Source organism: Myotis myotis, unplaced genomic scaffold, assembly GCF_014108235.1.
Source record: "Myotis myotis isolate mMyoMyo1 unplaced genomic scaffold, mMyoMyo1.p scaffold_m19_p_18, whole genome shotgun sequence".
Lineage (NCBI taxonomy): Eukaryota > Metazoa > Chordata > Mammalia > Chiroptera > Vespertilionidae > Myotis > Myotis myotis.
The window spans coordinates 39,077,581-39,090,118 of record NW_023416322.1 but is presented as its reverse complement, the minus strand read 5'-3'; the positions used below and the strand labels follow the sequence as shown (position 1 = coordinate 39,090,118).

General features: G+C 48.0%; 1 protein-coding gene across 5 annotated transcripts in view; it reads left to right on the top strand.

Moving 5' to 3' along the window:
* NTNG1 (netrin G1) overlaps nt 1-12,538 on the top strand; it is a 222,192-nt gene that overhangs the window by 10,666 nt on the left and 198,988 nt on the right. The gene's annotated exons all lie outside the window — the stretch shown is intronic.

The following is a 12,538-nucleotide window of genomic DNA, read 5'->3' as shown; positions in this document are numbered from 1 at the left end:
CCAGAGAGAAGAGAAGCAGGGGCAGAGAGAGGGGCTAACGTATTGTGGGAGCTTTGCCAGCGGCATCTATTATTATTATTATTATTATTATTATTATTGTTATTATCTTTTTATTGTTGAAAGTGTTACATAAGTCCTCCTTTTTCCCCCATTAACCTCTTCCAGCCTGCTCCTGTCACCACGCCCCACCCCCCTTCAGGTCCTCACCACCCCATTGCCTGTGTCCACGGGTTATGCATATATGCATACAAGTTCATTGGTTGATCTCTTCCCACCCACCCTCCCTGCCTTCCCTCTGAGGTTCATGAATCTGTTCATGCTTCTATGTCTCTGGGTCTATTTTTGATCATCAGTTTATTTTGTTCATTAGATTCCACCTCTGAGTGAGATCATGTGATACTTATCTTACCATTTGCAACAGCATGGATGGACCCGGAGAGTATTATGCTGAGCGAAATAAGCCAGTCAGAGGAGTCTTATTTGTCAGTTCCCGCAGCCCCTTGTCTTCAGGGGCTGCGGTTTGCCATGGGTGTTTTAGAGTTGAACATTGGGATGTAGGGAATATATTTGCTGAAGGTACAGCAAGTCCTCACTTAACTTTGTTGCTAGGTTCTGCGACTTTAAGAGACACAACGTGTAACAAAACCAGGTGTCCCGCAGGCTAATTGGTAGAAACAAGAGTCAAATTCCGCCGGCACCTCACCAACATTATAAGTCGACAGCTTTGGATGAAACCATGTGATTGGGGGAGCTCCCAGGCTGTCGTTTGGATAAGCAGAGTCACGGAGTTCATTGTTTTCATGGTGGGTAGTACACCTTTTCTGGGCGGGAAGGGAAATGCTATGGGAAAGGTAACGCTGGAGTGTGACACACTGAATTTTCACAGGGACATTGCTGACAGCACACCTCTAAGGTATGAGTAGAAGAGTTTGGTGATTGCAGTGATGTACGTGAATGTGCTAAGGAATTCAGGCAGCCTGTTCATTCGGTGGAGGCCATTGCTTTTGTGTCATAGGTGGTCTTCATTCCATCCAGGGACCGCGATCCCATTTTTCACAGAGCAGATAGAAGCGTATGGCAGACTTTAATAGTATTCTTACCTGGCTTTATTATCCGGAACCTGGCCGGGCATTTTCAGGAGAGGGAAACGATTCATCAAAGGAGCATCTGTTAACAGTCCCCGGTTAGCATAAGATCATCCCAGACCTAGCACCGGAGAAGAGGTTTTGCAACAGGAAACGATTATGAGCAATAAAGAGTGTTTGCACCTAAAAGCTAAGGGCTTGCCATTTTTCAGAAGTGCCTTTGGGGGCTGGTTTGAATTATCACCTAAACCTGATTCTGTGAGGAGTGAGAGAAAGAGCTTGGCGATTAGGTGTCAAGATGACTAAAGTCCCCCAGGAAGACTAAGTATTTCAAAGGGAGGGCCTGGCTCCCTGGGAGACGGGCAGGCATGCGCTTTGCAAAGAAGTCTCCCCTTGGGTACCAGAGACCTCCAGGAGAGGAGTTCATTCAAACAGATTTGCAAAACTACAGTAAGTCTGTGGAAAGGGCAGGGGAGTGGTGGGCTTTATGTAAGGCCTTTAATCATCTCTCAGGAAAGGTCAATAATCTGTGGGGAAATGGCATGCAGGTAATAGGTTGTATGATCTTTTACTCCTTACAGAACAGAGGAGCTCCGGGCCAGCTCTTCACATTATTAGTTTTTATTTTTTAATATTTTTTTAAATTGATTTCAGAGAGAGGAAGGGTGAGGGAGGGAGAGATAGGAACATCAATGATGAGAGAGAATCATTGATCACCTGTCTTCTGCACACCCCCTACTGGGAATGGAGCCCACAACCCCTGACCAGGAATAGAACAGTGACCTCCTGGTTCATAGGTCGACTCTCCACCATTCAGCCATACCGGCCAGGCTTTCATATTACTAAGAACACTCTGGCGCTGTATATAGCTTCTCATGCCCTGGTAACAACATGCCACTTCTGGACGTGCTCAGGAATTTACACGTCTAAGTAAAATAGCGCATCTCCTCGTTCAGAGAGTATTTCCACTTGCACGGGCCCCGAGTGATGTGTTCAATGGGTTGTTTGATGTGCAGCTTCCCCATCTCAGCCTGTGGCCAGAGAATGCCTGCTCAGCCCTGTTCCTGTCCCTGTGCCCAAAGGTGCGCTTGGGGGTCTGCCGCACACCCCTTCCCCCCATCACGGGTGAGAAAGGGGACGTTACAGAACTTCTCTCCCTGCCTTCCACAGGGACATGGTCTACGGCAGTGGTCAGCAAACTGAGGCTCGGCAAATCGCGGCTCGTGAGCCACATGCGGCTCTTTGGCCCCTTGAGTGTGGCTCTTCCACAAAATACGGCTCTTCCACAAAATACTGACTTTTGCGCATGGGCCACGAAGTTTCAATTGCACTGTACGCGCGCACCCACACGTGGTATTTTGTAGGAGAGCCACACTCATGGGGCCAAAGAGCCACATGTGGCTCGAGAGCTGAGGTTTGCCGACCACGGGTCTGTGGCCCTAAACGAGCCAGTGCCTACCAGCCTACTGGCTAAGGGATGTCAGAGACCAAAGGGGAACACAGAATTCAAATGATGCCCCTGAACTTCATCCCCTGGACTCGCCTGTATGCTCTGTATGCTCATACGAAACCCCACAGGACAGTCTTTTGAAAAGGCCACATTGGACTAGGTGCCACAGCGTGGACGCCTTGGCGGGTTTCCGATTGTCAATGAGCCGAATCGATTTCCAAGGGAGAGTGCAAGGCGTGTGAGACGGTACCCATCGGAGCTGCGTTTGGACTCCTTAATATGCATACGATTGGCATAACGGATGTAATGGCCCGGCCTGTGAATGCAGACTTTGGACTGTGTGTGCCTGTGGTAGGCCAAGCCGGCGACCATGGCCCACTGTAGAAGCGAGTTCTCTGGGCAGGTCCGGGCTCCCCACCCCAGGCGGTCAGGCTGCCTCCGGATGCTGTCATCTCAGACCCGCTGAGGGCTCCTTAGCCCTAGGTCTGATGGACTCCGGAGTCATTTGTATCTCGACTGTCATGCTCTCCCCTCCTTGACACACGCATCCAACCTGCTCCCTCCGAGTCATTATGGCCCATTACATCAGGGGACCTGCCACCTGCGCACAGGCCCGCTTAGCCCTTATATGCAAATGTTTGCTGCAAAATGGTTTCAGCAATCACCTGCTCAGCCGGTGACACCCTTATTAGCTGTGACCACAGCGGTGCTGAGCACCGAGGGGACGTTCGGTCAGAGAAGTGCCCTAGCGTTCCCATGGCCCATTTATTTTCTATGAGGCTCAAGTTCACTGGCAATGCATTAAGGGTCTGTGCACCTGCTGTTTGCACTTGCTTCGTCGTCCTCTGTCGTCCGTGAACGCCACACTTACTTTAGAGGGGACATTTAAGAAGAAAGGGACCATGTAATTCCATTGGACAACAGATCTCTGCTTATTAGCCTGGCTGACCTACTTAATAGCTCTTCGGTGTCTGGTGATTTTAAGTTGTTGTATATTTATAAGACCAGCATTTTAAACATTAGTTTTATGGGAGAATTCTGCCATTTCTACTCAGGATAATGGAATAGGGGGATATACATAGATATAGGTATAAACAAATATACAGGGTGTCCCCCCAAATGTACACACACTTCACAGCTGATGGCTCAGTTGGTGTTGCTTTCATTTTGGATTTAACCCGTTGGAATGAATGATTATTCAAAATGTGTATCATTTCTTGGAACACCCTATATGTATGAATTGTGCATGTTGAGGTCATACATTTTCTTTTCAATTTAATATTACACATTTCTTTTAAGTTGGTGGTGGCTAAAAAATAGCTGTTTCTGTTCGGGGGGGGGGAGGGGGGGATCTGAAGGCAGAAGAGGGTTGAGTGTCCTGTCTCGGGCTGGGCTACCATGTTGGTCTGGGTCACAGCCTTCTCTGAGCCACGTCAAAGCTTCAGGTGGCGCACCTCCGGCCGCTGCCATTCCCTCTATGTGCATGAAGAGCAAATGGCATGCATGGACCTGGGAGCCAAGCTGAGGGACAACCCGGAGCTGTTCTTTGTGCTGGGACAGACGTAGCACCACACCACAGCCCTGTGACTGACACACACGCAGGCCAGATGATCGGCACTGATCTCCGGCCTGCAGCTCATTCCTGGATAAGTTCAACAGAGGCTTTGAAAGGAGGGCTGCAGGCGGCAGGAGGCATGGGCGTCCGTGCAGTCTCCGGCTCAGAAGTGCTGAGGCCTGGAGAAACGAGGGCCCTTGGGTGCGGCGATGGATTTCGGAGCCAATCAAAACCAAATTAGGAAACAAAAGATTATTAAGAAGTCTTCTGTGCGTGTAATTTTGGCATAATATTATGAGGTGGACATTAAGCGTCCCCCTTGGCGGCGCCAGGCATCATTAATGTAGTGTGCCTTTAATTACAAGGAGGCTCAGATTACTAAAAAAATGCAGAAAAGAAAGTACTCGGAGGGGTAGTTAGCAATGCCCTCATTATGTTTACTGAAATAATGAAAAGAAGGGGTATAATTTTTCTAAATAAAATGTCAGGATTTCAAATGGAAATGGATTTTCTTTAGGAAATTTACTAATGGGGACCTTGATAGGCATTTATTCAAGTGCCATTGCAGGTCTATTAACGATCGTTTTATATTGTGCTGTTTCTATATAGACTCCTATTAAGAAGGGGGGAAAAAACTTTAATTATTATAAGCATGGTGAATAGAGCCTATTTCATTACGTGTAAATGGGATTTATGAAAGTGGTGGCAAGCCTTCGAGTTTTATGATTCTGAAGGAACCCATTGGGATGAGGGAGTGGGGACATGGGAGTCTCAGGGGCCTCCATAACTTACATTTATGACTTGACATCAGCTCAGGAAAGCCATCTGGTGGCTATCAGGTGGCCTTTGAGAAGTTAATTTGATAAACTCGGTTACATTTTCAATGACAAGGCATTAATATCAATTTTCCCCAAACGGGGAAATGACATTGACTTATATAATAATCGAATAATCTTAAAAATGCACTCCGTCCGCATGAAACATAATTCAATAAATGAATGAAGTTTTAATAACAGCGACATATTTCATGCGAACTGATTTATCCCTTAATTATGCCAGAATGGAATTTTTAAAAACCTTCAGTTCCTTCATTATTAACACTCCATTGTTATTAGTTCATTATTTAGACTTTTTTCTTAGAAAAGTTTAATTCGTGTTTGCAGCGAATTAAGTTCCGTGGAGATCAATCTTTCTGATTGATCACTGTCTGAAGCATTTCCTCGGTGAGGAGCCTGCAGTAGCGCCTTAGTCTCTATTGAATCAAGTACAAAGGGCCCTACCTGATGTTTAACTCTGGGTGTGCGCCACCTTCCTTCCCATTACTTCCCATCAGGACCCTATGGTATGTCTAGGGGACTTAGGCCTGGCAATGGGATTGGAAGGGGACCATTGGATTCGGCTTGAAGCTACGTTGGCATAACAATGTGTGGTTTCTGGGAAAGGCCTTGGGAGCTGATAAAGATTATGGCTGTGCTGCCGTGGCTCGTGTGGCTCAGTTGGTTGGGCATCATCCCATGCACCAAGAGGTTGCCGGTTCGATTCCTGGTCAGAGCATATTGCCCGGGTTGCGGGCTTGATCCCCCAGTAGGCGCGTGCAGGGGGCAGCCCATAGATGTTGTGCTGTCACATGGGTAGTTCTCTCTTCTCCCTTCTTCTCTCTCCCAAAAAATCAATTAACTGTTAAAAAAAGAAAGCTAATGGCTATGCTAACAAAACCTGGAACAACCCATGTGATACCTTGTTCCCAGACAGTGTTCTCGGTGTGCACAAGTGCCCTTGTCTCTCCCGGCTGGGCTCATGCCCCACAGATACTATTCCAGACGACTGCGTGCACAGTGATGTGCACAGAGCATGTAGCACATGCAACACCTGGCGGCGGCGGTGAGAATCCAAGTCCAGTGAAGTCAAAGGGAGAACAGGAGGGTCTGAAGCAGAATGAGTACGAAGCAGTGTGTGCCCGAGAGTGCGGGAGAAGGAAGGCCAGCTCTCAGCATCTAGAGGCGGAACGTCATTTTGCTGCATAACCAAGGGCCACTTGGGAAACCCTCGCTGGTAGGCAGGTGTCTTATGTTAAACAGTGTTGGAAAAGACAACAGGGTGGGCAGGACACGGCATTTAAATGACAGCGAAATGGCCTGTTGAATGGTAGAATGACTTCTTATATCTGGCAGGATCGAAGAGGAGCAAAAAATCATAGAGCCTGATTAGTTATATTTAGTTATATTAGTTATATAAATAGTCATATTTTCTTAATGCTGGAGTATGCTGAGTAGATAAACTCTTTCACTAGATCACTACTCTTTAAGTGAGATAACATGTGACAAAGCACACCGTATACATCCGGGTGTAACTTGCTCTTTTTATCTCAACATTCTGTTTCGGAGACACGCTGTGATGTAGGTCTCTGATGCAGAGAACATAGCCGAGACTAAACCTTATGTTGCTCCTCTACCTCTGAGCACGTATCACACTCCCAGGCAACAAATAAATAATAACATGTTTTTAATTGTGCAAGTGATTGAACACAGTGTTGGTTTTCCAGAGTGTTGTTCCCTTCCTGAGAACTGCGATCAGGAACCTAAGCTTGGTGGTTTCCCCTGTACATGAAGGGATGGCGAGAAACATGTAGCTACGCACGGGGGCAGCTCGGGATGATGTTCCCCCAAGACAGAGGGGAGAGGCAGGTACGCCGAGCTCTGGCACTGTGAGCAGATAGGAGGGATTTCCTTCTTCTCTAAGGGAAGGCTTTAAAAATACTTGTCCATCCGCGACAGCACGGATGGATCTTGAGGATATCACGTTAAGCGAAATAAATCAGAAAGAAAAAGTCAAGAACCATATGATTTCACTCATATGTGGGATATTAAACTGAAAGTTACAAGTGAACAAGCAAGAAACCAGTCCTCATAGACACAGACAACAGTATGATGGTTATTCGAGGGAAGGCGGTGGGGGGTAGGAAAGGGTCAAGGGGGTTAAATACATGGTGACAGAAGACCTGACCTGGGGTGGTGGGCGATATACAGATGATGTATTATCGAATCAGTCTTTGGAAGCAGTTGCGCACTGAAAAACATGTCGAAACTAGATGCTGTTTATGAACCTATATATGTGAAAATAGTACATGTTTTTTAACAGTGTGCAACCTGTCTACAGCAGCAGGTGCGGCATCTGCCTGCATCGGCTTTAATGCACCAGCCCAAGGGGCAGGCTGGTGTTCATGTGCCATGTTTAGATTTCAGAACTCCTTTCCTCTCCAGAGGAGAACATGAAGAAGGCTGTTTCACACGCATGGTGACCGGAAAGGACTTAGAGGTTGGCAGCTTATAAGTGTCTTCCCATCTTTCTGGGAGCAGAGACATTCGCAGTGTCCATCCTGGGAACATTAGCGATGTGAGTTGAGGAAGACACCACAATCAGTGTTCACCCTTGACCTACCTTGACACTGATGTCGAGACATGACATGGAGGATTGAGCTGCCTGCGGCTTCGGGACAAACAAACAGCCCTCTGGTTCCAGGGGGTGGGTGTCCCGAGAGGCCCAGCAGCTGGCATGGTCATCACTGAACAGATTTCTCACCCTCACCGGGAACTTCCTGTTTCGTTCCTGTTGCTCCCTGTCCTTCTTGGAAAAGGTAAACTGAGGAAATCTAATTCACTCCCAGGCAACCCTCTCCAGGGAGAGGACAGGCCCATGTGTGTGGCCAGCACAAGGATCAGAAGGGGGTGAGTGTGCGACGTAGAAACCGAGCTGGTGGCTGGTGAGTTCACTGGAGGTGGGTGATGCCTGGAGATCTCTCACCGATGCCTCCTCCCTGTGGTGCAGAGTCGTGCTCTGTGCCCCACCCCAACCCCCACGGGGGTGGCGGCCTCAATAGTGCGGAGCAAGTGGGAAGCGGAACTCACTGCGTGTTGTTGAATTGAACTTGGGCCGTACTTTTTAAAACTATATTTTTATTGATTTCAGAAAGGAAGGCGAGGGAGAGAGAGATAGAAATGTCAATAATGAGAGAATCATTGGCTGCCTCCTTCTCGCCCCCAACTGGGGATTAAACCCACAACCCGGGCATGTGCCCTTGACTGGAATCGAACCTGGGACCCTTCAGTCCACAGGCCAATGCTCTATCCATTGAGCCAAACCAGCCAGGGCAGGCAGTATTTTTTACAAAGCATATTTGTAGCTGGTATTTCTCAAGACCTTGCATGGTGTCATGCACTGTACTAAATGCTTGGCCTTCGTTGGTTGATCTAATCCTCGATCCTATCATGATCCTATTTAATGAGGGGCAAAGCAATGGAGGCATGAGATGAAGGAACTTTTCCCACTAACTAGGGGGAACAGGCTGTAAACCCGTCTGACACGCGTGTCCCTCTGCGGTAAACTCTCCCCTAATTCAATTTGTTGCATGTGGGATAAAACCATCGCAAGAAAACCTTTTTTAAAAAATCACAGTTATGATTTGGACCCTGAGCTGCAATGCTGTGATTTTGTTATTTAAAAGTCTTTTATCTGCAATAACTCCGGGAAATTGGATTCTGTAAACAGAGGGCCGGGAATGTTGGGAATCCGCATTATGTGATGAATCTTCATTCCGGGAGAAGAGAGCCAGTCAACAGTGTTTGTTTCCACTCCCGCTTTCTTTCCCTTTCACGTGCTCATATACATGGACATAAGCTGTGAGAAATCACAGAGACCGAATGCATATTGTGCTCACCAGCGCAAGCCAGAATAGGAAGTCAGCGACTGCTGGCTACTTTAAAAAAAAATAATTATGGCCCTGCCAGGTGTGGCTCAGTGGATAGAGCGTCGGCCTGCGGACTGAAGGGTCCCAGGTTCGATTCCGGTCAAGGGCATGTACCTTGGTTGTGGGCACATCCCCAGTAGGAGATGTGCAGGAGGCAGCTGATCGATGTTTCTCTCTCATCGATGTTTCTAACTCTCTATCCCTCTCCCTTCCTCTCTGTAAAAAAATCAATAAAATATATTTTAAAAAATTATGTTCCTGTGGGGAGGTGCTGCAAAAAGTCATTAGTGCGGTCCTTGCGATTTTTTTTGTTTTCCCATATCAATAACCACTGTGAGCCATACAGCCACCTGCCCCCCAGCTATCTCCCCTGGGAGGGCCAGTGGGCATTTTTAACTTATCACGTTTATTATGAAACTCATTTCTTTGCCTCAACTCTTAGTCTTTTTCATTTCTGTAAACATTCGTTTATATTTACTTAGTTGCTCAAGATGAAAAATCTAGGAATTCTCTGTAACTCTTTAATTAAATCTCACTTGTCTCTGTTTTAATTATTTAATAGTAAGTCACTTGGAAATTGTTTGAGTATCACTAATAAAAGCTCATCTTGGTGAATCAACAGGAAGAAACACGGAATCCAGAGAAAGCGATCTTGAGCTAAAACAGAAGCGAACTGCTTTGACTAGCCCCTTGCACGGAGGGCGACACATTTTGAGAGCGGCCTCTTGCATCTGGCCACCTGGACTGAAAGACGTGCTTTGACCTGCACAACTTACACAAAAGCCACAGCTTTCCAAATTGTCTTTGGTATTTCGTTGTATGTAATTCCCCTCCCCGCAAACCGCTGTCTTCCTTACCGGACTATGACAATCGCCCGATGGCGCTTATAAACTGGAGTCTCCTTGCTTACTTTGCAAGATGACACCGAAATATTGCCTCATCCATCAGCGGAAGGGCTCGGCCCTGTGATGGGAACCGGCGGGTGCTGAGTAGCTGGGATAACGTTAGACAGTGAGGGTGTTTTCCGTTCCCGATGAAAACCACAGCCAGACGCCACCCTGGTCATTGAGACCGACAGGGTAGGGAGAGCAGTACACATCGTGTACACTGGCTTGTTAGTTCGGGGCAAATTAGGACTGTTTTAGGAGGAGCAACACTAAGGCGTCCACCTCTTCAAACCCTCCTCAAAAAGGGCCAATTCATCGCCCCTTCTTGGTAGGAAATTTCCAGGATACTGGGACCGGGGCCTTCAGAAGTGGATTTGTCTAACTGGGAAAGGGCATGCCTTTAGGGGTATGAGATTTGGACTCCAACAAATTGGAAGGTTGGAGTTCCAACTTAAGTTATGTCACTTCTTTCCTCCCAGGAAAAATAAGGCAATGCTATCCCGGCACAGGGCCTGGCCCCCAGGCAGTGCTCAGTGGATAGGAATCGCCTTCATTTCTGTGAACATCATCTTCGTTGCTAAGAAGTTGAAGTCCTTCTGAGTCTCAAGTTCTGCTTTGAAGGGACCCTCTTCATGTTTTCCCTTTAGTTGTCCGTTCTGTGGACTGTCTGCCCCTCCCTAATAGCTAATGACTAAGTGCTGAGGAGGCTCTGGCGTCAAGCCAGCATTTAACATCAAAATCATTCCACAATGGCTGTTTTAAAGGAAATGAAATGTCTTCTAAATAGCACAGGATTGAAATGATTCGTGGCCACAGTGGCATTTGCACCGAGATGATAATGCGCGGGTCAGTGTTTTGACAGCTGCACAACAACATCTTGACTCCAAAACAAATGGTCACAAAATGAATACCTATACGGAAATGAGTAAAAGCTCCTTTTGTTAATAAAATTTCGTAATGGGCTCCATGGCTTGGCTCTCGTGGAGGCTGAGAAGTGGGAGGGAAGTTCAAGTGTGGGAAATGGAAAGGCTGGGTCTGAAACCAAGTTCTCTGGCCACTTTTCTCAAAGGCATCCAGGGCTTCTGATCCGCACAGCAGAGCCCTGCAGGTGAACCCTCCCATCCACAGGCCTGACTCGCTCCCATTTCTTCGTTTACATGATATTTGGATACAGTGTGTTCCATGAAGGCAGCGCACAAGTTGTCTCCTCGGGGCGACTGAGAGAGTTAGCAAGAGACTCTGCTTCCATCCCAGAAGGGTAGCCTTGCGTCAGAGCTGGGAGAGGAGACAGCAGGCTGGATCGCTTTACACAGCGATCCCCCTGGTACTTCCAATACCCAGCTGGCACTGTGCATAATTATTACAACATTATTGACTGTATTCCCTGGGCTGTACTGTACATCCTGTGACTATTCTGTAACTGCCAGTCTATCCTTCTCAATCCCTTCGCCTTTCTCACTCACTCTGCCTAATCCCCTTCCCCTCTGGCAACCATCAGTCTACTCTCTGTGTCTGTGATTCTGTTTCTGTTTTGTCTGGTCCTTTGTTTTGTTCTTTAGATTCCACGTGTAAATAAGATCTGTCAGTACCCGTCTTTCTCTGTGGGCTTATTTCCTTTAGCATAATGCCCTCCAGGCCCAGCCAGGCTGTTGAAAGTGATAAGATTCATTCTTTTGTATGGCTGAGTACTATTCCACTGTGTCTAGCCCCACAGCTTTTCAATGCAATTTTGAAAAAAGAAACAAGATTTGTTTTGTTTTTTTAAATATATTTTATTGATTTTTTACAGAGATGAAGAGAGAGGGATAGAGAGTTAGAAACACTGATGAGAGAGAAACATCAGCTGCCTCCTGCACACCTCCTACTGGGGATGTGCACGCAACCAAGATACATGTCCTTGACTGGAATCGAACCTGGGACCTTTCAGTCTGCAGGCTGATGCTCTATCCACTGAGCCAAACCGGTTAGGGCAAAACAAGATTTCTTAGATGGCAACTGCCCTGCCATGGTTGGAAGCTGCCCTTCACCATACAGGAGGCACTCCAGCGGGGAATTATTGGTCACCTGTCTGCCTCCCAGGCTGAGGAGGAGCTGCTGGAGGAGCTGCTGGAGGCAGGGGCGGAGCCTTGTCCGCTGTTACATCCCCAGCAGCTCGTGTCACACCTGGCACACAGCCCTGGGTGCACAGTGTGGCGTGAAGGATCCTTCTAGAAGTCCGCTTTCCTACATCTCTGCTGTCTCCACTCTGGCTCTCTTATTTGCGTAACTGTCCCTCACTGACCTCTCCTGCCACCTGAGTTCTCCTTCGCACTGTCTCTGCCGTCATCTGTGATACCAGAGTAACCGCCGGCGGAACCTGGCGGAAGGGGGCCCTGGGGGTAGTTCCTGGGAGTACGTAGTCCTTTAACTTGGTGGTGCTCCCTCGGTGAGTCCAGTTCCGTGGGGGCTTGTGTAATGCCTCGCGCCATGGAGCCCTGCTCTGCGAGCTTCATGGGAGTGAGCATGCCCAGCGAGCCCGGCCCTCAAGGAGCTTTGTAAAGTAAACTGGGTACAAGGAAGAGGAAACTGAGTCAGCGAGTGCTGCCCGCGCCCCATAGGCAGAGAGGGGGGTGCGGAAGGCAGGGAGTCACTGCAAACTCAGAGGGCCGACCGATGGCGGTGGCACCTGGAGCGGCCTTTGAGCTGAGCTCTGGGGGAAGAGGGAACTGCCTGGAGATGCAGGAAGAAAGACAAGGACGTCCCAGCTTAAGGGGCCAAGAGAAGCCTCGTCTTTCACTGTCCTTAGAAAAGAATTCCCTCTGGGGGGCCCAGCTCAGC